The sequence below is a fragment of the Cantharellus anzutake genome (assembly GCF_015039405.1).
Source record: "Cantharellus anzutake strain C23 chromosome Unknown EI90scaffold_27, whole genome shotgun sequence".
Lineage (NCBI taxonomy): Eukaryota > Fungi > Basidiomycota > Agaricomycetes > Cantharellales > Hydnaceae > Cantharellus > Cantharellus anzutake.
The window spans coordinates 623,874-647,995 of record NW_024066977.1 but is presented as its reverse complement, the minus strand read 5'-3'; positions in this window follow the sequence as shown (position 1 = coordinate 647,995).

The window sequence follows — 24,122 nt, the reverse complement described above, 5'->3', positions numbered from 1 at the left end:
AACTGGAGGGTCAACATTAAGAGGAGAAAATAGACCATCAGAAAGAGAAAAGGAAACGGGAATGTGGAGGGAGGACAAGTTGGAAATGGAAGATGCGTTTAAGCGTACTTCTTTGAGCACACAGAGGGAAGAATCGCAACCCCCGGTCTGTGCAGAGTCCACAGGGTTGCGGACTAATTTTTTGCCTCTGCAGAAGCGGATCCTTGCTCCTCGGTCTGGGCCATGCGGGCCTTAGACATGCGAGAAGAAGACTTGGGGCAGTCCTTAACCATATGGCCAGACTGACTGCAGAACATGCAAAGTTTCTCATCGAGATGACGCTTACGCTCTTGTGGCATGAGCTTGCCATTGTCTCTGAGTTTTGACGAAAGATCTGGCTTAGTGGAGCTGGCCTTGGACTTTTTGTTGTCCTTCGGAGGCTTGCTACCAGAAGAGGAGTTGAACGAGGAGGAGGAAGGAACGGGGTCGGAGCGAGAAGCGGTAGTGGTCTTGTCGAAGATGTTGGAGGAGGAGGGTTTCATGTGGCATGTCACTTTGGATTTATGCTCCCAATAGCACGCATCGAAAGTCTGTGACAAGGTGCGAAGTTCCGAAAGAGTAGAAGGTTTACCTACCCTGGCAATGTCATCCTTTATACGTTCTGGCAATCCGTTATAGAAAAAACGATCGAGCGTGGCTTCTCCGTTACCATGAAGTTGAGAAGCATGTCAATTGAACTCGACAACATACTTGTTGATGTGGTGCCCATCCTTCATATCCAGGGTCATTAGTTGGACTTCAGCGTCACCCACAGGATTGTGAGGACTGAAGTTGGTTTGAAGTTTGTTGACGAACTCCTGGTAGTTATTCATCCATCGAGGACAAAGTGAAGAATTTTGGTTGAATAACAGATCTGGCTCGAACCAATCAAGGGCCATCCCCTTGAGGTAGGACTGCGTGAAGATGACCTTGGTGCAGTCGCTAGCAAAAGCAAGGGGGTGGTCCTGGAAGTTCAGTTCACATTGGACCAGAAATACTCGGAGTTCACGGGGATCTTTTCCGTCAAACTGTTCGGGCTCGCAGACCTTGGTCCGGAGAGCAGAAGATGGTGGAGGAGGTGGACGTCCGGTGTGACGAGCCAAACCGGCAATGGCCTGGGCTAGCTGTGTGATAGCTACATTGGGGATGGGCTCGGCATCGTCAGTGGCTGGGACAGTGGGGATGGGAGGATCAGCAGGAGGAGGGTCGACAAAATCAGGGACCTCAGAACTGAGTCCAAAGAAGTGAACTGGATCTATGGGCTGTTCCATGGCATCTCCAAAGTCGGAATCTGCAACTGGTGATCGATTTCTAACAGGGCACATGATCGGAGTCGACGGGAGAGGGGTTTCTAAATTAGAGAAGCTGCGAAATTCAACTGGGTTTCTTGCCAGACGACTAGGACCAGGCTGAGAGGGTTCAGGGGACAGTGAGGCAGAGTTAGGAACCAATGTGTGTAGTTGCGAATGAGTGCGAGGGGCTTTGGGTGCCATACAAGACATGTACTTGTCAGGGAGTGATAAAATACTGTTAGAGACCAGAAGCAAGATGAAGGAGTTGTCTCCATGGTGGAGGGCTTTGGCCTCAGCGACTCAGACCAGGAGTGCTGTGCCAAGTTACATGTCCATGCCCTAATTTACTTACTGGCAACAAGAACTAAAAGGGGGATCAACTCTAGTCGATTTTATCACTGGGGTGTAACCTATGTACAAGTTAAGTATATATAGTTACAGCGAGGGTGGGCCTGTGAATGGCGGGGCTGAGCGGAGCAGAGCTAACTGTTAGAGACCAGATCAAGATGAAGGAGTCATCTCCATGGCAGAGGGCTTTGGCCTCAGTGACTCAGACCAGGAGCACTGTGCCAAGTTACATGTCCATGCGCTAATTTACTTACTGGCAACGAGAACTAAAGGGGGATCAACTCTAGTCGATTTTATCACTGGAGTGTAACCTATCTACAAGTTAAGTATATATAGTTACATCGAGGTGGGCCTGTGAATGGCAGGACCGAGTGGAGTGGAGCTAACGGAGTTAAACATTAGCTGATTGAATATTACTGATGAGTCGGGTTACAGAGTTAGTGGAGTGGCAGGCGATAACCCAGAAATGGAAAGGAGGGATAGGCCCGAAGGTAGACTTGCAGGGCAAGCAAGTGAATTGCCCAGTGGGGGCGGGAGTGCACCAGCAGATGTCAGAGCTGTCCAGAGGCCTTCAGGGCTCCGTACTTAGGGAGGCATAGGTAATATATTGAAAAGAGGGGGTGGTGACCATTGAGGGAGGTGGAGGTCATTGCGGAATACAGGAGCTCTGAGGTTAGTGAAGAAGGAGCAGAGGTAGTCCAGAAGGGTCGGAGGTAGTGGAAGATGATGGCCATGGATGGATATGACAATCGCCTGAAATGAAGGAAACACTGCAAGAGAGATTCCCTCCAGTGAAAAGCCTGCCAAAGGAGAAATCTCCATTGGATAGTGACCCTGAAAAGGCAGGGGAGCAAGAAGAGTACCTGGAAAAATGGCCATAAGAATGGCTGAAGTGAGAATACTCACTCCCTGCCCAGAGGGAGTGAAGCCAGAAGCTCTGAAGAATGGGCCAGCTTTCCCTGCCAAGAAATGGTCAGGGGAGAATGACATAGAGTCGTTCTGGCAGTGGTTCACAGAACTACTGGGATTCCTTGCCTCGTGAGGATGCAAAGGCCCCCAATTCGATGAAGTCCATTTGGACTGCTTGATTTGTGGATTAGGGGGACCCACATTCGACCTCGGAATAAGACTCCGAGATGAAACTCTCCTCAGAGGAGATGAGGGCATGTTCCTCAAGTTCTCAACATACTGATGAGAACTTTCATCAAAGCCTCTGCTGCGTTGAATGCAACAAAGAAATACCACAACATTAAATACAAAGCAGAGAAAGGTTTAAAACAGTTCTACTTAGAACTGTCCAAAGCAGTGTCCCAGATGGTGACGCTGCCTGACCAGGCGTCATTCAATGCCAGGTTCCTGAACAACATTCCCCTTGAATGGAAGAGGGAAATGATCACTCATGACAGGATCAGAGTGGATTTCTCCTCAAACGAGGAGATGATAAGAGCAATATCTTGCTGTCATGACCGACAAATCCCAGGGCTCTGTCAGTGGCAAATCAATGCTGATAGGCAAATCTGCCAACCCAAAGCCTGATCCAACCAGCCCTCAATCCGATGTCTGGCCCCCTGCCCTATCAAGTGAGACTTTGCCAACAATCAGACCCTAGACCCTGCCGGCATTCCGACTTCACTTCCAGTTCCCAAGCCTTTGGGCTCCTGGCATCCAGTCCCTCTGGTTCCTCCTAGGCCTATAGCGCAACTCACTCACATCCCTGCCTCCGCATCTTCTGCATATTTTGCATCTTCCATATTCCATGCATCTTCCACATCCGGACCTCTGCCCACCTCTGCACCCTCTGCACCCCTGCCACTCCTGGTTGACCTCCACACCCTGTAGTCAGGTCAACACTCCCCTCTGTACCTTTGCTGGCCATCATGCTGTCCTCATTTGTGACAGCACTGACGGACCACCCTCTGTTGCAGACTTATCAGTGCTGCGCTGATGTCAGAGACCAGATTCGAGACGAAGGAATGTCTCCGTAACGGAGGGCTTCGGCCTCAGCGACTTCTGCCAAGAGCGCTGTGCCTAGTGACACATCCGTGCCCTAACTTACTGACTGGCAATTAGAACCTAGGGGGGTAACTCTAGTTGATTTTTCTACTGGGGCGTAACCTATGTACAAGTGGGATATATATATGGTTACAGCGGGGACGGGTCTGCAATTGGCGGAGCCGAACGGAGCGGAGCTAACAGGGTTTAAACATTAGCCGACTGAATATTACCGACGAGTCGGTTCGGGGGTTAGCGGAAAGGCAGGCATTAACCCAGAAACGGAAAGGAGGGATAGGCCCGAAGGTGGGCTCTGCAGGGCAGGCGAGTGTATTGCCCAGCAGAGGCGGGGGTGCGCTAGCGGACGTCGGAGCTGTCCGGAAGTCCTCGGGGCTCCGTACTTAGGGAGGCGTAGGTAATAAATTGGAATGAGGGGGTGGTGACCATCGAGGGGTACCGAGAGGATTGCAGAATATGGGGGCTCCGAGGTTAGTGAGGGAGGAGCGGAGTTGGACCAGAGGGATCGGAGGAACCGGAAGTCGATGGCCGGGGATGGATATGACAGCTGATTCCCCCATCCCATTTCGCAGACTTGCGTCGGTGCCGCACACCGACCCCGCTTTTCCTTTGGCCTTTTGCCACTCGGCAGCATTCATTCATTCCTTGCCGAGTGCCTATTATGTTCACCCATTTCATTGCCAATATTGGCACTTGATCCATGTGCTATTGCACTTTCCTATTCATTCATTTAATCTGTCAATATTGGTACTTGATCCGCTTTGACTTTATTCATTCCTTGCCTCCATTTCCTGGGTTCTTGTCCTTGGTTTAGTTTGACAAGTCCCCACTCATTTCCACTTATTTCTGCACCGGACCAACCGGTCCCTCTTTTGATTTCTCTTACCTACTTATACCTTGTAAATACTTTCGGGGACCTCAGTCTGAAATCAACTAGAGTACCCCCCCCCCCTGTCTGGCCTGAGTCCCTCCTTCTGCAAAGGGGCTTCCCCCCTTCTGAGTCCGTGCTCGCAGAGTCCGCGCTCCTCCTACAGGTCCGCTCTGCCTGCAAGTCTTGTTTGAAGTCCGCTGTAAGTGTCAGTCTGTAAATATGGGATCTCCCCCAAACATCAAGCTCAGGGCACAGCGCTCCACCTGAGTCACTGAGGCTGCGATCCCACTCTGCTAACCTTGAACAGCGCCCCCAGATGTGCCGCATATTTCCGCCCACATATCTGCATGTGTGCGCTCCAACAGACTTCTGCCACAACCTCCGACCTCGACTCAGACAGAAACCCATCTGTCTTCAGTCCATCTTCTGACAGTCCGCCTGACTCTGACAATATTCCCCGTCTCTGACACTCATGTGGATGATATTAGAACACCAACTTTGTTTACATCGGGAAATTGTGTGGCGGTTATCATAGCGGTTATTCTGGGGCGCTATGAGGCATTGGGGGCATTTTGCCCTTTCTTATTCAACTTAAAACTCCCTTTGTACGACGATGTTGCCACTCAGGAATGTCGCGTATATAAGGGAGGAATTTCTTAGACTTTCTCCCTCAGAACTCTTATTCTTATTCGAGTCTGAGGTGAGAACTATTTCTCAGTATTTTATCTTATGACTCATGTATAATCCTTGTCACAGTCTAACGCGACATAGGTATTTACAATATAGAACTCTTATTCGAGTCTGAGTCTAACACGACATAGTCTTAATTCTAATAGGTTATGAGCCTAACTATGACCACTAATGTTACAGCTGATGGTTCCAAGAGTATTTACAACATCGAAAAACTCAAAAGTGATGGATGGAACTATCGGATGTGGGCCATATGCAGCCAAATGATTCTCGCTGATCGAGGACTCTGGGATATCGTCAATCCCAAATCAAAGTACTCAACCAGACCTTCTCCCCCTCCCCCCTCTTCCCCTTCATCCTCTTCTGGTAAACAAGCTGCCGCCTCATCCACCCCTGATGCAGACAAATGGGACAGAAAGAACGGCCATGCACTGACCCAGATCAGACTTACCCTCGAAGACATGCCTTTGTCCATTATCGAAGGGAAGGATACTGCAAAGGAAGTGTGGCTAACCCTGTTCAAACGTTACAACGGTGCTGGGGCACAGGATGCTGCGAGAGTTATGACTCAGCTTCACCACTTCAAACTGGACGACTCCAAGCCAATGGAGCCTCAACTGATCCAGATGTGTGAACTACAAGACCGCTTAGCAAGCCTTGGCGATACCTACACTGATGCTAAATTCGCCATGATTGTATCGGAGGCGCTACCAGATTCGTATGAGACACTACAACAAATGACACTGGCCAATATCGATGATGTGTCAACACTGGCCTGCAAAAAGTTGATAGCACAAATCCTCAGAGAAGAAAAGAGGAAGGCAAAACCATCCTCGTCTACCGTCCTCATTGCCAAATCTGGAAAAACACCTGACAAAAACTCCAGTAAGTCTGATGGAAGGAAGTCCAACAAAGAACGTCCGTGCTGCACGAATCCAAACTGCAAGCGCAAACTCGGACACACCTTTGAATGATGTTGGGCTGAAGGGGGAGGATCGGAGGGACAACGTCCACCTAAAGCAGATGAAGGACAGAGTTCGTCAAAGGGGGCCAAGAGGAAGGACACCAAGGTCGATGTTACAAAAATGGGGCCGGAGGCGCCCATTTTCGTCCGTTCTTGGCGCAGGAAAGTGGAAAGTGGAGGTGAGGTGGTTCATAGGTTTTACAGGTGGTTTCACAGATGTTGTAACATGAGGTTTAACAGATGTTAGCACAGCGGGTTTTTTGGTAATTGTTGATTGGTTAAACTTAATTACTATACAAATCATGTGATACAGAACCCATAAGAGTCTAAAATGGGAAATTCCCATTTCCATAACAGTCGATGTCCTCATGGCAGAGGAACATGCGGCCGTTTCAAGGAGTGATCGTGACAACATGACTGAATGGATTGTGGACTCGGGTGCATCATCTCATATTTGCGCAAACCGGCATTGGTTCGACATACTCACCTCTCCACCCTCCTCGACCAATTTACCTAGGTGATAAACAAGCTCTCTTTGCTACTGGCCAGGGACAGATCGAAGTTGTCCTAAATAATGGAACTAACGATCGCTGCATCATCATCAGCAACGTCCAAAGATTGGCACTAACCTCCAATCCGTTACACACCTAACTTCCATTGGAGTGCAAATCCAGTTCTCGACTAATTGCTGTAAGATCCTCAACCCAAACAATGAGCTACTCGGCATTGCAAAGGCATCAAATGGCCTCTATAGGCTACCCTGCATCGTCAGCCGATTGGAATCTGCATTCATCACCAAGAATCTTGGGACTGGGAATGTCGATACCGCACTAGTCGCTCGAACAACAACAGCAACAGCATCTCTTGATGTCTGGCATGCCCACTTAGGACACATCTCGACTCAGTCGATACTGAAGATGGTCCGTAGCAGGATGGCCACAGGTATGGAAGTAGTTGGAGATGGGAAGGGAGGTTCGACCTACTGTGAAGAATGTGAGGCCTCAGGACATACACGTTCCCCCATTCCCAAACAGACACTCACCCATTCAAATGAAGTTCTTGGATGCGTGTTCTCCGATGTTTGCGAAGTCCAAACTGTGACTTGCGAAGGATATCAGTACTTCATCACCTTCGTTGACGACCACTCCCGATACCTGACCGTCTACCCAATCAAAAAGAAAAGCGATGCACTCGAAACGTTCAAAGATTTCTTGGCCCAAGCCGAACGGCAGTCAGGGAAGAAACTAAAGATCCTGCACACTGACGGCGGTGGTGAGTATTTCTCCAATGAATTCTCCTATTACCTCAGGGAGATTGGTATTGTCCATGAGAAAACGAATCCCAATACACCACAAGAAAATGGCATTGCCGAGAGAGTGAACGGAACACTCGTCATGATGACGATCATCATGCTCGAAAGTGTGAAGTTGCATGTGGGTCGAACAGCTTGGCCTTATGCACTTCGACATGCCATGCTCATTAAAAACATCATTCCCCACTCCGCACTCCCGGATGGCATCTCTCCACACGAACTCTGGACGGGAAATAAGCCGTCAGTCTCCACCATATGTACCTTCGGCTGTGAAGCTACGCTTGCCATCCCCGAAAAGCAATGGGACAAACTTGCCCCTAGGTCTATCACAGGAATCCACTTGGGTCTTGCTGTCAGCAAGAAGGCGTTTGTGATCTACGAGCCTGAAGCCCACAAGGTTCATGAATCTCGCGATGTACATTTCTTCGAGGAGTCTCCTGAACCCAAACGCATCACGATTGAGTCCTCTGTCATAGAGCCATCGTCACACGTTGTTGATAAGGATGAAGAGGCAAGAGGAAATGGTAATGGTGATGGAAGAATGGGAGAAGGAGAGGAGATTGGAGATAAGATCGATGAAATGGATGACGGTGAGGAGGAAGTCGGGGATGGTGGACAGGGTGATGAACTCTTAGGGGGAGATGTGGAGGATGAGGTCATCCCAGAAGCTCCCCAATGATCAATGCGCGAATGGCGTACGTGAATCCGAGATGACAATGACCAGTATTTTGTCACTTCCTACAATTGGGCCAATCAGCCTGTAGACACCCAACCAGTGGGCGTCAAACATGCTCACGTAGCACAAACCGAAGTGCCACTCACCTATAACGATGCCATGAACAGGCCCGACTCCGATGCGTGGCTTGAAGCCTGTCAAGACGAACTACTATCCCTCAAAAAAACCCGGATGTACGTTCCAGTTAAAACTGATGAGGTTGAGGTTCGTAATATCGTCGGGTGTTGTTGGGTATTTGCGTTAAGGAAAAAGGCTGATGGAATGATCGAGCGCTATAAAGCTAGGATTGTGGCCAAAGGTTTTGGTCAAGTTTATCACATCGACTACGATGAGACATTCGCACCTGTTGTCAAATGGGTCTCAATCCAGATTCTACTCGCTATCGCTGCATGGCTCGATCTCGAAGTCCAGTTAAAACCGCGTTCTTGAATGGCGACCTAGAACACACCATCTATATGAAGTCACCAGCAGGTTGTGCCGATTATGGGAAGGACGACATGATTTGGAAGTTAGAGAAAAGTTTGTATGGGCTGAAGCAGGCTTCCAGAGCTTGGTACGAGAAGGCAAAAGAGGAGTTCGGGAAACTCGGGTTTCTCCGATGCGACTCTGATCATGCTGTGTTTGTTCAGCATGGGAAGGGGGGATCTTCTGTATCATCACACTCTATGTCGATGATCTCATGATTCTGTCTAACAGCCTCAAACTACTCAGCCACAAAAAGGCCCAACTCATGAAGGCATTCAATATGAAGGACCTTGGCAAGATCAACTGGTTTTTAGGACTCGAGATCACTCGCAATCGACTGCGGCGCTTAATCTATATCTCCCAGTCATGCTATGTTAAAGACATCCTCTCTCGTTTTAATTTCACTAATTCTTGCCCTATTTCGACTCTGTCAGGGATCACTCATGAGTCCGAGTCGAATATTGCCCGAAAACCTAGTCGTAGACAAAGCTGAGGTTCCAACCCTCAGTGGCACATAGAGCTATATACACGAGTGACATCAATCAATCGGAAGAGATAGGATCAAAGGAACTAAACAATGATCCGATAGAAAACAAAGTGAATAGAGATGAAGGAACACTCGGATCAGGGGGCAGAGTCGGACGGATCAGGAGAAGGTGAGGGATTTACGATATATGAGGGCTGATGCGGCCACATGCGGTGATATAGTCTTACGTGATATCGATAGGGTAACAGAGAACCGCTTACGCTATGTCCCCTGACAGACTCCAATTGTGTCCAGTTTTAAGTTACCCTGACTCGATGCACCCGAAGTCAATATCCGTGATTATCAATCTCGTATCAGCAGTGTAATGTACGCCATGTTAGGTACGCATCCTGACATTGCATATGCAGTGGGCACTCTTAGTCAGTATTCCACGAATCCTGGAAAGGATCACCTTGTTGCTGTCAACCACGTCTTCCGGTACCTCAATCACTTGCAGAACTACAAGTTGGTTTACAACGGTAAAACACGCGACAATGACTTCACAGGGTACTCCGACTCCGATTGGGCAGGCGACCCATGCGATCATCAATCTATTTCTGGATTTGTTTTCAAAATCGCAGGAGCCACTGTCTCATGGAGCTCAAAGAAGCAGTCTTCAACGACACTTTCGAGTACGGAGGGAGAATACATGGCATTGACACACATGTCTAAAGAGGCCATATGGATACAACAATTCCTTGGTGATGTCCTCAGTCCACCTTCCATCCCACACACTATTCTCGGTGACAACCAAGGCGCTCTTGCCTTAGCTGCCAATCCCACCTTCCACGCTTGTACTAAACACATATGCGTTAGGCAACACTTTATCTGTGAATGCATCAGTAATGGCGACGTCGAGCTCAATTACGTTCCAACAGGCGATCAGGTGGCTGATGTTCTCACTAAGGGACTCACGCTGGCCAAACATGACAAATTTACGAAGGACATGGGTGTTATCGATGTTAATCATCGTTGAGTGGGCATATTAGAACACCAACTTTGTTTACATCGGGAAGTTGTGTGGCGGTTATTCGTAGCAGTTATTCTGGGGCGCTATGAGGTGTTGGGGGCATTTTGCCCTTTCTTATTCAACTTAAAACTCCCTTTGTACGACGACGTTGCCACTCAGGAATGTTGCGTATATAAGGGAGGAATTTCTCCCTCAGAACTCTTATTCAAGTCTGAGGTGAGAACTATTTCTCAGTATTTTATCTTATGACTCATGTATAATCCTTGTCGCAGTCTAACGCGACATAGTCTTAATTCTAATAGATGATATAATTGACAGGCTGAAGATGTCTTCAGCATACAAATCGGGATATTACCCCTGAACAACCACCACAGTGACCACAAGCTGTGGTAGAGCTCTCCCATCAGGAAAGAAGGCTGAAGAGCCCAAACCCAGATGGAAAGAGGATACATCCTCGAAATATTCAAGGAAAACTGATCAAAAGTCAGTCCCAATTTGCGGCAAATGCAGCAAAATAGGGCAAACAAAAGATTGCCCTAAACATCATGCTATGAGCGATGAAAAGCCAAGGTGCATAGCCGCCATGGGAATCGTGAATGCATAAGAAGAGTTGGAAGACTCATCAGACAAAAAACCAGAGAACAACTCTGGCGACTCCGGAGCATCAAGCTTCAAAGTAGAGGACCCATATGAGGGACCTCAATACTCACCCAATTCAGAGGGTGAGGAAGTTAATGTTGGGACCATAAGGATGGGCCCCAGTCATTGACCACGATGACATCAATTACAGAGTCAAACTGGCAGTAACACACCAGTTAGAAGAATCCACAGACAAGAAAGTTGCCAAAGCCTTGGTGGAAGCACCAAGAAAAGACACCTTGGGGAAATACACAAAAGTGCCCAAGGAAAACAAGGAGAAAGGGAAAAAGGACCAAAAGTCCATCGAAACCCAGACCCCCTTGTTTGATGCAAAACTTTGCATCTCAAAAGATGTGGGAAAATATCCCGCAAACAGACTGCTCTTGACAAAGAGAACATTGATGGTTCACGTAAAAATAGCAGGTGTAAAAGCCTATGTGCTATTTGACAGTGGAGCTGAAATGGATGCAATATCGCTGGAATTCGTCCATGCAGTCCACATCCCAATCCTCCAATTGGAGAACCCAGTCATCCTCCAAATGGGGACGAAAGGAACAAGATCACAGATCTTGTTATGTAGAAAAACACTATTTTGATGTGATTAACATTGACAGATACGACACCTTATTTGGTGCTCCCTGGTTAAATAAAAACCAGGTAAGCTTAGGCTTCCGGTCTCATAAAGTGAGAATGGTGAACAAGGGTAACACAGACACCCTTGGAGTCAGTGAAGACTGTGCGATGAGATCACATGGGTGGAAAACTCGAGCAAGGGCTCGAGAACAGCCAAAAAAGAAGCCTCCCTGACAGGGAGGTGTGTCACAGCTGTGCATTCTGGCCCATTAGCTGCCCGTCCCGATGCCACCCGAGCCCATCCTGCTGTGCGAGCATGAGCGCAAGCCCCAACCCTCATCCCTATTCTCCTTGAGTGTCATATCCATGCATACCTGATCCCGACCCGACTCCCGGACCTCCTCCTTCACCACCTCCGGAGTCCTACCCTACCGCTGTCCGTTCCAATATTCACCTTCGGTCCTGGCACCACACCTCCTCTCACCTCCCATGCCACCTCCACTCCTCCGTTCCTTCTCCTGTCCTATCTCTGTCCGCTCTGATACCCACCTCGGACCGAACACCACCCCTCTTGCCACCCTCCTACTACTCCTCCTACTACTCCTCCTACTACTACTCCTCCTACTCCTCCTCCCACTCCTCTGCTTCCTCCTCACAACACCTCCACCCTTCCATCATCCTCCTACTCTTCTCCCATTCCGCTCTGATACTCACCTTCGGACCTGACAACTTTCATCTCCGCCACTCCTTCCCTCTTCCCTCTTTCCTCTCTCTTCCCTCTGGCCCTCTCCCGCTGACCTCCCACCAAGTTACGACCTTCCACCACTGTCCTGTACCTTGTACTTGGACACCGCTCGTACCTTCGCTCTGAGACTCCATCATAGCTCCTACCTCGGACTTTGACTCCACCTCAGTGTCATATCCATCCCCGGCCATCGACTTCCGGTCTCTCCGATCCCTCCGTTCTAACTCCGCTCCCCCCTCACCAACCTCGGAGCCCCCGTATTCCGCAAACCTCTCGGTACCCCTCGATGGTCACCACCCCCTCATTTCAATTTATTACCTACGCCTCCCTAAGTATGGAGCCCCGAAGACTTCTGGACAGCTCCGACGTCCGCTAGCGCACTCCCACCTCCGCTGGGCAATACACTCGCCTGCCCTGCAGAGCCCACCTTCGGGCCTATCCTGTCAGGGGATGACTCCCGGGTCCCCATGACCCTCCCCTATGGTCCACAGTCCCAGGTGTAACCAGCCCTGTCCAGGGCACAACCTACTGTGGGTCAGAGATGATATATAAAAGAGAGGCAAGTATATACAACTTGCCTACTGTGGGTCAGAGATGAGAAGGAAGTTAACTTCTCATCTTCCCACAGTGGCCACAATACATCGAAAACTTCCGGAGATATCCGGAAGTCACATGAGACCCGAGACCCGAGGTCCGGGCCATCCGGCCGCACTGAGCATCCGGCACAGGGCACGCGCGGGGAGTGCAACAGCTGGGTGCAGTCACGGGTGCAGGTGCGAGTGCGGGTGTGGATGCGGTATGGGCTAGGTCAGGGTGTATGCCCTGACATATCCCTCCTTTCCGTTTCTGGGTTAATGCCTGCCTTTCCGCTAACCCCGCGAACCGACTCGTCGGTAATATTCAGTCAGCTAATGTCTTAACCCCGTTAGCTCCGCTCCGTTCGGCTCCGCCAATTGCGGAACTGTCTCCGCTGTAACCATATATATACACCACTTGTACATAGGTTACGCCCCAGCAGATAAATCAACTAGAGTTACCCCCCCTAGGTTCTAAGTGCCAGTCAGTAAGTTAGGGCACGGACGTGTCACTAGGCACAGTGCTCTTGGCAGAAGTCGCTGAGGCCAAAGCCCTCCGTTACGGAGACATTCCTTCGTCTCAAGTCTGGTCTCTGACACTCAGCCTTAGTCCATTGCATTGGTGACCTCATACTACGTAAACACCATTGCCAATATTCCTTGGACTTTCAACCCTGCCTCTGTAACCTCCATAAGCTCCACAACCTCCAAGCTCCATGGATCATCTTCAGCACTTTCGCTGCTGTAACAGGTCAATCCAACTAGACTCGCAACTCAGGTCTGGGGGGGGTAGGTCTCTCTCTATCTCTCAGGTAGATGTGGGTCCTGCGAGTACGGTGCTGATACTCTGTCTAACCTCTAACTAACTGTCTGTACAGTTGTCATGGAAGAGTCCGATACATATATAAAAGGAAAGTCACATGCGTGAATGAATGAAAATAAAGAACAAGTCATATCTCCTCAACCACTCCACCAAATCCGACGATCTTGAACTCGTCAGAACCACCTCCACAGTCTCTACAACTCCTACTATTACTACGACTCACCAATCCTAGTCCCTGATGCAGTAGGGGGTGAAATGTGTGATAAGTGTTGGTTTGACCTGCATGGACTTGTCCCCACAACACCGCTTGTAATGTATCTCTTGCGTTTTCCCCTCATCCCTATTTGGACTGCTGCTTCTTCCCATTCTAGCCAGTTAGTCATCATCCCCACTTCCCCTCATCCTCCTGCCCCTCTGGGCTTCACCCTCCTTACCTCCTTTCAGACGTTGTTGTGGGAACAAGTCCGTGCGGGTTAAAACGAGCCTCATTGCACACTTCACCCTTTACTGCATCAGGGATTAGGATTGGTGAGTCGATGTAATAGTAGGAGTTGTAGAGGTTGTAGAGGTGGTTCTGACGAGTCTAAGATCGTTGGATTTGGTTGGGTTGTTGAGGAGATATGACATTTTCTTTATTTTCTTTACTATTTTCATTCATTCACGCATGTGACTTTCCTTTTCTATTTGTATCGGACTCTTCCGTGACTGCTGTACAGTAGTTAGAGAGGGTTATCAGCACCGTACCCAAGGACCCCACTACATCTGTCTGACACTAGAGAGAGACCTACCCCCCCCAGACCTGAGTCACGAGTCTAGAGTGATAGACCCGTTACAACGTACCACAGGTTCTGCCCTATGACCTTCAGTACCGCTCTGCTTCTGTCATCCCTTTGTTCCCATTTGGACGCCTTCGTTCCGATTCGGACCCCCTTTGTTTCCCTGTGCTTTTGCCTTCTCCATTATATATATCGGCACTTGTACATACTCGTTTTAGTCCTTAGTCTAAAATCGACCGGAAATGCCCCCTAGAGACTTCCTGCTCGCCTCCTATGAAATTAAGGACCAAATGGACAAACAGCAATGGCACAGTGCTCCGCTTGAGTCACTGAGGCCAAGGTCCCTCCTTGCTAAGTCTCCTGTTCCCCTCCGGAATCGTCTGCCCTCACCCAGTTCTAACATTGAGGACCCCCTGCTCACCCCCCGTGCTTGCCCCTAGGCTCCCCTGCACCTGGCTGACTCCCCTCCAGCCACACCAGCCTTCCCACCCCAAGTCTGCCTCCAGCACGACTCCTTCTACCCCGCCTGCTTGGCCCTCACCGGGCCACTACCATTCCCACACCTGACTCCAGCCCAACTCCGAGTCCAGTGCCGCTATGATACCATTGCTGCTATTGCAGCCCTATGCTTTTTCTTGTTTATCTATTATTGTTTGTTTTGACCCATGGTCATTGCCAGCTGCTATGTGGCCAACTCCGTTCCCTATTCATATTTGCTTCCGGACCCTTCGGCCTTTGGCCCGGGTCCGCTTCCATTCATTCATTCTCCCTATATATATCCTGTATGATACTTTATTGTACTTCAGCTCTAATATCAATTTGACCATGACTCCCCAAGTCCTGACCCCAGCAAGGCAACCCCAGTGAGTGTCACGGCCCCGCAAAGCCCCCACCCCTCTACCACTTTCTGCACCCCCATTCTTGCACCTGTTACTCGCACCCATTAATCGTGCCATTGCCCATCACTTAGCAGCGCCGATAGTGGTTCCCGTTCTACGACCCCATAGCAGCACCTCCTTCGTTCTCCTGCCACCACTTAAGTTCCTCAGCCATTCAGCCGATACCGTTTTATGCTTATTCATTCGCTTAACTAACTAGCGGTTGATATGGTCGCCGCTGATCCGCTCCTTATTGACATTTGGTTTATTCCTTTATTGACACTTGGTTATTCCTTTATTGACATTTGATTTATTCATATATTGACATTCTGATCCGCCACCATATTGGCGCCTAGATTGTCAGCCTATTCATTCTGCCTCCCAACTTCGCCATCCTCTGTTCCATTCATTTCTTCTGTTCCATTTCCCTGGTCCTCATCGCTCTTTTAGTTCTGTCGTACTTACCATCCCACTCCCATCCTGCACCGGACCGACTGGCCCCTTCTCTGTTCTCCTTTCGTATTTATACTTGTAGTTTACTGTCGATGTACCTTAGTTCGAATATCGACTAGAATTCCCCCCCCAAGTACTCTCATCTTAAGTTCGCCTCTCAACTTCATCCCTGCTTAAGTCAACATCGCCGCAAGGTCTTTCCCGCTAATGTGAAATATGGGACAGCCTAGAACGTGTGGCACAATGCTCTAGCCAAGTTGTTGAAGCCGAAGTCACAACCCCCACGACGCCTTGCAACGGAGTAGCTCATTAGCTAAGTGACCACTCATGCCATGTCAGGGATCAGCCCCTGACCCCGCTGTCAGGGCACCCAACCACACCCCAGAACCACCTTCCCAGACTTCCCCCACTTCCCTGACCTCCCCATCCCTACATATCTCTCACAACTTCAGCCTGCATGTGAGCCCGCAGGAAAAATCACGTGGGTCAAGGCGAGCAACTCACCTTAACCCATGTGACACCTTTTCCGAGTCGTGGGAACATGCTCGGCTTCTACCCGGAGTCACGTTATGAACTGTACAGTACACTTCCCTTTTATAGTAGCCAAGCGGGGAATAGGGAAACTTACCCTTCTTCTCAACTCAATCCCCGCTTAGGCAAGTTGTAGTTACCCTCTGTAATACATGACAACTCAATCCCTGCTTAGTCCCTTCAGTGAGTTTGAGGAGCTGAGGACAGGGTCTAGCGCCCAACCACCCGGAACACTGCACACACCCAGGCCTGAGGTCGGGCTGTCCCTGATCGAGGACTGAGCCCTGACAGCAGAAGAAGGGTTCAACCTACTTCTATCCCCCCAATGTCGCTGGAAGATCAGATAGCGGAGCTGACCCGCCAGCTCCAAGATCTCCAGGCCCAACTGGCCACCCAGACCAGACCCACGGCCCCAGCCCTGGCCCCTACACCCACTCCGGCTCATAAGCCACCCAAAGTAGCCACCCCTGCCCCCTTCTCTGGGTCACAAGATGACCTAGACCGCTTCAAGGCAGAGTGTGGACTCTACATGAGCATGCGCCATGCCGAGTTTCCGGACGAACACAGCCAAGTCCTGTTTGTCCTGTCATACATGAAAGGAGGGACTGCCAGACCGTGGGCCACCCAATGCATCAACACCCTCCTTGCCCCAGGAGCCCCAGCCATTTCCTTTGATGACTTTGCAGAGGAACTCGATTCTATGTTTGCAGACCCAAACCGACAAGCCACAGCCCGTCAAAAGCTTGCCTCACTCCGACAAGGGAATGAGTTGGTAGACAAACTGATCCAGCAGTTTGAGCTGCACAGCCCAGTGTCACAAATGGGAGATGTTGCTCTGGTGGACCAATTTGAGCATGCCCTTCACCCACGCCTTTGCGAAAACATCTATCGCCTCCGGCCCATGCCCATGACATGGGCGGAATGGAAGCATGAAGCCTCCCTCCTCGACAATCAGTGGCGACGATTCCAAGCCACCCAAGCTCAAGCCCACCCCCTGGCTGTCAAGCCATCCCCATTCCACTCCTGACCTCCTCCCGGGCCCATTCCCCCTCCCGCTGCATCCACACCCTCAGCCCCAGCCCCGAAAGTCGGCCCCCAACCCATGGACCTGGACCGCATCCGCCCCCCCAGGACTGAGCAGAGGCGCATTGGACCCTGCTATAACTGCAATCAGCTAGGGCACATAGCCCGAGACTGCCTGAGGCCGAGACCCTATCAGGCCCGGGCCACATTACAAGGGGAGGCCCCTAGGGAGATGACCCACCTGGCCCTGGAAGACCTCCAGGCGATTGCAGACCTGCTAAAGGACCGCCCCCTCACCCAGGAGCTGGACCGTGCAGAGGAGGAAGCAGGGGAGGAGAGACCTGCTGAGGATTTTCAGGAGGATGATGCAAGAGAGCTAGCGGCTCTCAGCGCCAACCAAGCTCGTGGGGGAAACTCTCCACTAAAACCCTTTTCTCCACTGGCCTCGATCCTAAAACTCCGGGAAATCCTCCGGAAATTCCGCAAGGTCCGGGCTCAGTGTCCACTACCCACTCTTTGTGGGCTAGACGACTGCCCTTACTCCTACTGTAGGAACTTCTAACACACTCACACTAACTCTGACGCGTCCTAGCGCCTTAGAGAAATTTAGAGGAGGGGAGAACTTAATTTTTCAATCCCGGTATGTACAGGATTATAAAGAATAAACATTTTTAGAAATGATTGATGGGAAATATTGGCGCCATATGGCTCCTGGACCCCATCGTAAGCGAAATATTTGAAAAGGGCATCAAAAGAATAAAAGAATATCATCCAATATATCAAAATGATGGTAAAAATGTGAAAATATGAGGAAAATCGGGAATTTATCAATGATTTCACAAAATTAGTACCCGAAACTGGAAATGTGGCTGGGAATAACCTTTACGCGGCTAAAGAACATTTTTCCCAATTTATTTGATGCCTTGGGAATGTGTGAAGCATGCTTTTCTGACTTCCCGCTTGCCTAAATACACCCGCACATGACCAGATCCCGTGACCCGCACCATGGCCAACCTCCCCAACACTTAACTCCACCAAATCTCCACCGATTGGGACGATCTTGACATCGACGGATTCGTAGGAATTAGGAGTATTTTTAGGTACCAAGTTTGTATCGAATTATGGAACGAATGAAGATGATTTTTGAATGGTGTAAATGGATATCCGAGCCGGCTCTGCATGTGGGCGATTATCCTGCCTACAACGACCGGTGAGGGATGTGCCCCAGTCGTCCCCCAGCATCACTGTACCTGCATGTAGATACCATGGCAATTCCAGGACTACAGCGCAACCTAAGTTACACCGAGTGATCGCTAAGAAAAAAAGAGCCACACCCACAAAACCCCGCAGAGAGAACCCACAATGCGCCTCGGCTGAGGTTGCTGTTCCCCCACCTGCGATCTACGTACTATCCAAATGCCCTCCCCGGTCCCTCAACCTTCTGGTGAAGCTGACTGCAACCACCTCTCTCGCCTCAGTGACCACCTCTGCCCTCCTAGACTCAGGGGCCACAGGGATGTTTGTCAGTCATGAATTCATCTGGAAGCATGGCCTGGAGACTACCCCCCTACCCCAACCAATCCCAGTCCACAATGTGGATGGCACCCCAAATAAGAATGGATCCATCATGGAGGAGGTGGACGCACTCCTTACGTTTGGTCAACACACGGAGCGAGCTCGCTTTGCAGTGACCAACTTGGGGCACCAGTCAGTCATTATTGGTCACTCGTGGTTGACACACCACAACCCGGAAGTGGACTGGGCCTGACAAAAGGTCATCATGTCCCGCTGCCCACCTGCCTGCCAAAGGATCAGGGTGGCGCCAATAGCTCCGAAGGAGCCTGACCTCACAGTAGAACCCGGGGATGGACTGTATGCAGCCGTGATTCCCCCAGGATGGGGACACGACCTGAGGGCGACCACCACCCCATCACAGCGGATGGCCCAAAGAGCGCAGGACCCCACCCCAGGGGAAAAGCCTCTCGAGGAGATGGTGCCCGAGTGCTACCGAGACTTCAGGGACGTCTTCTCAAAAGAGGCCTTTGACCAGCTACCACTCCGGAAACCTTGGGACCACACCATTGACCTCATCCCCGAGGCTAAGCTGCCACGAGGAAAGACCTTCCCACTGTCCCCTGCAGAACAAGGAGAGCTCGATGACTTCCTCAGGGAGAACTTGGCAAATGGGCGGATCCACCCATCCAAATCCCCCATGGGGGCCCCAGTGTTCTTTGTGAAGAAGAAGGACGGCTCCTTAAGGCTGGTCCAGGACTATCAAAAGCTGAATGAGATCACTGTCAAGAACTCCTACCCCCTCCCCCTAGTTTCCGACATCCTCACCCACCTCTGGGATGCCAAGGGTTCTCAGCCCTCGACCTGTGGTGGGGGTTCAACAACATCCGCATCAAGGAGGGAGACGAGTGGAAGGTGGCCTTTGCAACCAACCGAGGGTTGTTTGAGCCAATGGTGATGTTCTTTGGACTGTGCAACTCCCTGGCCACCTTCCAGACCATGATGAATGACATCCTCAGGGATTTCATAGACCGAGGGGTCGTCATCTGCTACATGGACGACATCCTGGTGTTCACACCCACCCTGGAGGAGCACCGGAAGGTCGTCCGGGAGGTCCTATCCACACTGAGGGGCCGGAAGCTGTTCCTCAAACTGGAGAAATGCAAGTTTGAGCAGCGGAAGATCAACTACCTGGGCCTTGTCATCTCGGAGAACCATGTTGCCATGGACCCAGTGAAGGTTCAGGGAGTGACTGACTGGCCAGCACCCATGAAGGTCAAAGAGGTCCAGTCTTTCCTGGGGTTCATCAACTTCTACCGCCGCTTCATCCAGGACTTCTCCGAGAAGGCCCGGCCCCTTCACACACTCACCCGGAAGTTGAAGCAGTGGACCTAGGGGAGGAAGGAACAGGAAGCATTTGACGGGCTGAAGGAGGCTGTCACCTCAGCACCAGTCCTCACCTTCCCATCGGACTCAGGTCAGTTCCGACTGGAGTGTGATGCCTCCAACTTCGCAACAGGGGTAGTACTCTCCCAGCTCCAGACAGATGGGGAATTCCACCCAGTGGCATTCATGTCAAAGGGCTTCTCAGATGCAGAGAGGAACTACGAAATCTATGACAAGGAGATGCTTGCCATAGTCCGAGCCCTGGAAGAGTGGCGCCATTTCCTTGAAGGCACCCCTGAGAGGTTCAACATATACACCGACCACAGAAACCTCTCCTACTTCCGCTCAGCCCAGAGGCTAAACCGGCGTCAGGCACAGTGGTCCCTCTACCTCTCCCGCTTCCACTTCCTGCTAGTCCATAAACCAGGGAAACTCATGGGGAAGCCCGATGCCCTCTCACATTGGCTGGACCACCCGAAAGGGAAGGACGACAACATGGACATGACCCTCCTACACCCAGGCTGGTTTGAAGTCAGAGCTATGGAGGGGGTCACAGTGGAGGGAGAAGAGGCAGACATCCTGGACAGGATATGCAGGGGGAAGGAGCATGATGAGGGAGTGGTAAAGGCAATGAGAGAGCTGGAAAGGGGGACCCTACACTTGGATGAATGGGAGAAGGAAGGGGAACTGATCCTCCACTGGGGCTGGGTGTACGTCCCGAAAGACCCACAGCTCCACCATGACTCAGTGGCAACAGGCCACCCTGGGCGGTGGAAGACTGTGGAGCTCGTCTCCCGAAACTACTGGTGGCCCCGGATGGCACAGTATGTTGCACACAGTAACTTGCAAAAAGTGTAATGGTGGTTCATGAACCATCATGGAAGTCATGACATTTCATGAATGGTCACCAAACTTCATGAAGCAGCATGAAGTGTCATACACAGTCATGCCAGTTCATGATAAACCATCATGGAATTTCATGATTGCTCATGACTTAAGTGGTTCCAGGCAGGTTTTGAGTGGTTACATGCCTGTCTATGAAGTGTCATGAAGTGTCATGAGCCTTCGTGGGGCTTCATAAAGGATTATGGACCCTCATGGACCACTATGAGTCTTCCCAAGAATCATTGTGATTGATCATAAATTAGGATTCTTGGTGCAACAATGACAATTGGGGGCATGATGGTTAATTATGTGTTGAAAGTGATATGAAAGCATCACACAAGAGGGGGGTTGCTCTAGTTGATTTCAGACTAGGGTCCCTGAAAGGTATAAATAAGGGAGAGAAATCATGGGAAGGGCCAGTGGGGATTGTTAAATACAAGAACCCAGGTGAAGAATGAATAAGTAAAATATTGACACTTGATCTGCTACTATATTGGCACCCAGGTTGTCAGTTGCCTCCCTACTTTGCCTCTTTGTTTAATTGTTCAATTCATTCTCTCACTCTCTGTCTCCCTGGTTCTCATCCCTCATTTAGTTTGTTGTGTTCACTGCTCTGCCTCCCATCCAGGTGCCAGACTGACCAGCCCCTCTTCTGTTCTCCCTTTCATATTTATGCATTGTAGATAATATACTACCTATGTACCCCAGTTTGAATGTCAACTAGAATACCCCCCAAGTCCTCTTGTCCATAGTTCACCTCTGACTTCATCTTCACTTGAGCCTACATTGCCACCAGGTTCCCTCTGCTACACCTGAAATACAGGATAGCCTAGAGCAGGTGGCACAACGCTCCCCTGAGTTGTTGAAACCAACATCCCAACCCCCTGATGCCTTGCAATGGAGTAACCTATCACCTAAGTGATCACTCACACTGCCATACTCTGCTCCACTTCCCATGAATACCCTCAAGCACTGTTTCTGACACCAAGCAGCAAAGGTGGCTGGAGGAAAAGCAGAGCTCAGTGCAGTGCCAACACAAGTCCATGAGTTGGAGGTTGATCAGTCAGTGCTGTCACAAATAAGGTCTGTCACATGACAGTTCATAAGTGCTTGTGACATCTCATGCATTGACTCATCATGGAGCATTATGAATGTCCATGATGCATCATGGGACATTATAGCATTTTACATGATGGGGAAAGGTGTCATATCCATACTCGGCCATCGACTTCCACTACCTCCGAACTCTCCAGACTACCTCTGCTCCTTCCTCACTAACCTTGGAGCTCCTGTATTCCACAACCACCTCCACTTCTCTTCGATTGTTATGGAAATGGAGAATCGTATGGTCCATGACAGGCAACCAGGCACACAGGTAAGATGTTTCTTACTTCTTCTCACCCCATTCTCTGCCAAACCCCATGCCAAGCTTTCCCACTGGGTTTTGGTGCTGGCTGGGGGATTTGTTGATTTCCAAGGGACTTCCTTTGGCCATTATAACATTTGTATTAGATAGATACAAGTCATATGACATGTATGGTAATTGCTGAGATGTTTTCTCATTATCGAATACATAACCCACAAACCTTGTACCATGATTGTAACATCCTCACCATTGTGCCACCACTGTAAACTCAACCTGTAACCCTGGAACCATGTCCACCTCCCTATTCATCCTCTCCATGACAAAACTGCAACGAGGAGGGCATTCCCACGCCCAACCTCCTGCTGCCCACTCCCATCCAACCAGAAGTTCCCTATCAGGAACTGTAACCTATCCCACCTCCTTAGGAGAGGGATATGGTCCAGGCAGCTCCAGGATGCCTGGCCACACACCCGCGGGTCCCACTTCCCACGGTCACCCACTACCATGCACTGGTCCACCAGCCCGCTTTCCCAAACAACTCCCACTACTGGTACGCTCCCGTGAGTGCCAAGTCACCGATAGCCACCAACTGGGTGACTCCCTTTGGGAGTCCCAGTATCCTGTGCTACCGGTACACTCCAAGTCACTGCTAGCCGACCACTCCCAGCACACCTGCTACCGGCATGCTCCCAGGAGTGCCAAGTCCCCATTAGCAGACAGCCAGGTGGCTCCCTCAAGGAGCCCACATCATACTCGCTACCAGTATGCTCCCAGGAGTGCCAAGTTACCGTTGGCCAACCCACAGGTTGTACTTCCAGACACTCATCCCATTCTGCTCTCCCTCTGATGGCTACACAGCCACCTCCATTAGTGAGCCGAACGGTTCAGGTTGGGTTCCCCGGAACCCATTCCTGTAACATCGATGGTCACCACCCCCTCTTTTCAATATATTACCTATGCCTCCCTAAGTATGGAGCCCCGAAGGTTTCCAAACAGCTCCGACGTCTGCTAGCACACTCCCGCCTCCACTGGGCAATTCACTTGCTTGCCCTGCAAGCCCACCTTCAGGCCCATCCCTCCTTTCTGTTTCTGGGTTATCGCCTACCATTCCGCTAACCCCATAACCCGACTTGTCGGTAATATTCAATCGGCTAATGTTTAACTCCGTTAGCTCTGCTCCACTCGGCCCTGCCATTTACAGGCCAGCCCTTGTTGTAACTATATATACTCAACTTGTACATAGGTTACACCTCAGTAATAAAATCGACTAGAGTTTACCCCCTTTTAGTTCTGGTTGCCAGTTAGTAAGTTAGGGCATGGACGTGTTACTTGGCACAGCGCTCCTGGCATAAGTCGCTCCCTCTGCCATGGAGACCTTCCTTCATCTTGATCTGGTCTCTGACAAAAGGTCAAAATAAACATATGACACTCCATGAAAGGTCATGAAGGTTCATGAACATCATGACCACTCATGAACCTCCATGAGGCATCATGTCATATTGTGTCACCAGCAGTCATGAACCTTGTCAGCACATGAGGGTTCATGATGGTTCATGAAATTTGGTGACAGTTCATGACAATTTGTCATGAACTGTCATGAAATCCAAAATTTTCAATGTAAAAAATGTCTGATTCAATTCAATTGTCATGACATGTCATGAGGGGTCATGAAATTTTGTGACATGTCATGACTCCTCATGATTTCATGACGCAGGATTACACTTTTGGAGAGTACCTCATTGCACAGTATGTCTC